The sequence below is a fragment of the Tuber melanosporum genome (assembly GCF_000151645.1).
Source record: "Tuber melanosporum whole genome shotgun sequence assembly, scaffold_13, strain Mel28".
NCBI lineage: Eukaryota > Fungi > Ascomycota > Pezizomycetes > Pezizales > Tuberaceae > Tuber > Tuber melanosporum.
This window is the reverse complement of record NW_003298786.1, coordinates 408,938-413,875: the sequence shown is the minus strand read 5'-3', so window position 1 is coordinate 413,875 and position 4,938 is coordinate 408,938.

The following is a 4,938-nucleotide window of genomic DNA, read 5'->3' as shown; positions in this document are numbered from 1 at the left end:
ATCGTATTCATTACCGATAACGTGATTAGCACCTTGCAAACACGTTACAATACCAGTAGGAAGGACCTGTACCTGCTGCCCATTCTCCAAACAAATACTATAAACAAATAAAATACATGGATGCAGTAACAAACCGAAAAAGCCAGTGGGGCCAATCTCCCGCAAGTGGTACCATGCCTCCTCCTACTATACCCATTGACCAAAACCAGAAACCAAATAAGCCCCACAAAGCTCAGCACATAAGACCCAAATAAATCCAACCAGGAGGTCGCAACCCACTATCTGCACAGGTGGCCATCAACTCGCCAGTCTATCTAGAGCTTTACAGCACTCAGCCACTTCAGCTAACAGTTCAAGTAGACTGGAATCACATAATTAGACCTTGCCCAACTTGATGCAGACCCAACTGGTGCTCACAGATACCTCTCCCCCTCCAATCAGGGCCCTTACCCCCCCCTTCTTCTCATTCCCTGATAGTGTTTAGTCTAACTCAATTCTTACTTTGTTGTTCTTGCTATTTGGTTTACATCAATATGTTTTTCCATATATCTTATTGAATCATCATCAGTTCTTAGTCGTCATTAGACCATTCAAGCATTTTAAAACTTCATTGATTTGGAAGAAACAACTAAAATAGTAGTTAATTAGACTGAAGTTTTAGGAAGATATCTATTTAACTCTAAAAACTAGAGATTGCTTGTTGGAAGATAAAAGTGCATCTTCTAGTGGTGAATATTTTACTAACAGATGTACAAAAGGTGTATAAAAGAATTCAGAGTCAAATAGAGTCTGCACTTGCTAAGACTAAGATCAGTTGCATAGAGAATTAAAGAAAGGTACTTGGTAATATAGTATTGTGTATTGACAAAATTAACCGCGATTCAACAATCAGTAACAACCCACCCCTCTTCATCACTCCTCACACTCAACAGTACTGTCACGAATGTAGCTTGGCACAGAAAAGGTTTTTACATGACTCATGATTATGAGTCATAGGTATGTTATTGTTTCACGCATATGACTTATTATGTTATGATTTGTTATGTTTTGCACATGACTTGATTATGAGTCATGAGATGTGCACCTGGCCAGTATGCCTTGTGAGTGTGCCTTGCAGGTATGCCTTGCATATATGATTTATGTTTTGCACATAACCTTGTTATGAGGTCACAGGGTTCACGCATATGACTCAATTGAGTCATATGACTTGTTTATTGTATTATGATTGGTTTATAAGTTTTCACACATGACCTTGCTATGAGGTCATGGGTTTTGAGTGTGTGACTACTTTGGTTACATGACTAGTTTGTTATGATTTGGTTTCGCACATGTGACGACTTTGGGTCACATGACTATGGAGGGGAAGAACACTATATAAGGAGGCCAATGTGGCCGAGGAGGATAGGTTCTTCAAGCATTGTTCTAAGTACTTTTCCTTGTTCTTGCCGTTGCTTCACCCCAAGCATTTCTTTCACACCCATGATGGGCCTTGATGCCTTGGATTCTGGAGGAGATATCTGAGTTCACTCCGTAGTTCTTGGGGTTCTTGGTATTGAGGTCTATTGGTGTTGCATAGCGGACTACGTGTTTGCTTCTTGTTTCGTTACGTGCTGGTTATCTCACATTACTGGCACTTAGAGCTACTCATCACGGTCGCTTATGAGCCCCTTTTGGTAAACTGTCTTCGGCTTCCTGTCTATCGTCTACTTGCAGGTTTCGCATTTTATTAGGGGGATTGAACATTGTGTTTGGAGGGATCACCCATGTCGTTCTCCTGGCCAGCTCATGTTTCTTGTTGGGTTTTTATGGAGTCCTTAGTTCTCACGATACAAAACGCCCTTGGGTTAGACTGATGACCTTCCCAAGTATCAACTTGTTGTACCGGCTGCATTATTCCTCAGGTGGCAGGGCAGTATCCGCCCTGTCCCTCCTTGTTACATTCTTGTTTCTACAGTCAGAATCCTACAATGTTGTTTATCACCATTCTCTTGGAGTTTTATCCTCGCGGAATTTGCGGTGATTCAGTCAGGTGTCTCCTTCTCACCTCAGTGGGAATGGCATTGACCTGGAAAAATCTTACCCTCTGGTGTAGTTTTTTATTGCTGCCGGGAGTAGTGTGAGATGATTGGCTGCCAGACACTCGCGTTTTCTGTGTATTTGGGTGGTTTGGTTATGGATTGTGGTTGGCGGCTTTACCCATTGCAAGTGGAGCCTACCTTCTATTTGTCTGCTCCTGTTCACTTGCCCTCCCCCTTTATGTCACGTCAGTTGGGTGTGCCTCTTACCCATTGTTCAGTCTGTGCTTGTTACCAGACCTGGGGGCTAGCCTCAGCTGGCTCTATCTACTCTTTCCTGGCTTGGTTGGACTTCAGTTTGATTGGGTTCAATGGTGTAGCTGGTGCCGGTACTGTCGGGTATTGGTGCTGCCTCTTTGTGGCTCCTGGCTGTGGCTGGTGGGTTCCCCTCAGCTGCAAGCTGCTCGAAGATGGAGCTCTATTAGTGTGGCCAAGACCAGTGACTGTCTGATGGGGCTAGGTATGGGCTATCCTGTGGGTATCAGATGGTTGATTTGTCTGAAGGGCCGGGGGGCTGGATAGGCTCTGTGGCGTCTAATGTGTGGGGCTTGTGGGGGGATGATTGGGGGAGAGAGGCACCTGTGAGCACTTGTCGGGCCTGCCTTAGGTTGGGCGAGGTCTAATTAAATGTTTCCGGCCCAGCTTGTGCTATTGAGCGAAGCTGTTGAGTGCTGTAAAGCTCCCCAACAAACCAGCTGGCTGATGGCCACCTGTGCGGATAGTGGTTGCGACCAACTGGTTGGACTTGTTTGGATCTTGCACGCTGAGTTTGGTGGGATTTGTTTGGTTTCTTTGGTTTGTTTATGGGTTTGGCAGGAGGAGGCATGGCACTACGGGTGGGAGATAGGCCCCACTGACCTTCTTGGTCTGTTACTACCTCTATGTATTTCTTATGTTTATGATGTTTTGTTTGGGTGACAGGCAGCGGGTACAGGTCCTCCTCACTGATATGCTCTTTAGAGGCAACTGGCAAAGTCTGTTCATAGGGTCGACGGCCTGCCATGCGGGTGCAAGAGGTTGACATGTTGATTGCCTCCTTCCTGCCATTATGTCGCCTGTAGGTTTAGTTTGGACTTTATTGGTTTTCTACTAAGGTGGAGGTTTTTGCGGGACAGTTTTCAGACTAGGTGGTAGTGATTTTATGTTTGTTAGATGAGGAACCTGGTTGGGTCGGTCTTTTGCTCAGCTTCGGCTATGCTTAGTGCTGGTTAGCTTCATACCAGAGGGGCTACGGACTTAGACCGGGGCGGATGCTGGGTTGTTTGATGGTCTTGTAATTAGTTTCCGTACAGGTATGACTCGGGAATGGTAGGTACAGGGCCGTAGACTTAGTTAGCCTGGGATTAGTAGTATACCAGTTAGCTGTATCCCTATACTGGTGGGGGCTCTTCATATGCCAGTGTTGGCGGTACGAGTTTAAATAAAATTAGATTGAATTCTAAGTACTTTTCCTACTTATTACTTTAACGAATGTAAAATAACTTTACAATCTTTATCTTTATTGTAACATTTATAGTTACGCCAAGGAAAGCTCTTCATAAAGAAGAGTTAGAGAAAGCTTACGATAGGCATTCTCGATAGAAGACAAAGGCCTTGTACTATCAGCAATGTAGGCAGAGGCCTCGTGCTATTGTAAGACTAAGGAAAGAAACTGAAGAAGAAGAAAAGTATCATTCCCCGTCGCCAAGAACTAACTATCCGAGGAGGGATCATTACAAGTACCTAAATAGATTGCTCCAAGTCAACTAAGAAGAAACTATTCTGCTCAATTCTCTTTTTTTTAATAAACTATACCTCCTATTTTTCGCAGTCATGCCAAAAAACCTATTCCCTCCATACATCTTTCTGAGTTTACTAGAGGAAGGATTCTCAAGTTACATGAGCCTCAGATAAGATATCAGCAAATTTCCCACTATCTTACTATCTCCAACACTACTGTCAGAGACACAATTGCAAAGAGATATCAACAGTACAAGAAGAATAGGGGTAGAGGAAGATGTCCTAAAACTACTAAGTTACAGGATAATACTATGGTAGAGGAAGTTTTTAAAAATCGCTATACTACCTATTCTGACATTGCTGAGTAAGTTGCCCCCAATGTTTCTAGTAGGATAGTAAGGAGAAGACTTGAAAAAAAGCATCTTAAAAAGTGGATGGTACAAGAGAGAGTTCATTTAGATGAGGATCTAGCTTAAGAGAGGTTGGAATAGGCATTAGCTCATAGGCATTGGACAAAGAAGGTGTGGAGAAGGAAGGCATAATAGGGGGATGAGGTAGCTGTAGAAAGGGGAAGAGGAAAGAGAAGAAAATAGGTTCTCAGATACCTATATGAAAAACGGAATAGGGATTGTGTTGAAAATCAGGCTAGGAGAGAGGAGAGAGGAATTAGTCAGATGATGACTGGTTGTTTTTATAGTCAAACTCATGGTCTTTTTTTACCTGTTTTTCCTAATCCTTCTTCTGCTAGGAGTGGAGTTACTAGGAAGTTAATTATTGATATTTATAATCATTATAACTTTCTAAAGATATGGGAGAATATCAGATAAAAGGCTGGAGAAGACAAGGTATTTTTTATCATTGACAATGCTAGGACTCACTTGTCTTTTAGGAAATAGCTTAGAGGACAGTGAATTACAGTGATGGAAATTCCAGCCTATTAACTAAATCTCAATCCAATTGAAGAACTTTAGTCTCTAGTAAAAGGTAAGCTTCCCAAGCACTACCCTGAGCTATATCTTATGAAGGGTGATGTCAATGTGATCAAGAAGGCAATAGTTGAGGCTATTACTCATTGTTGAGAACTTTTTGATCTAAAGATTTTTGATACTTTAGCTAGATCAATGGTGAATAGAATAGAGGCAAT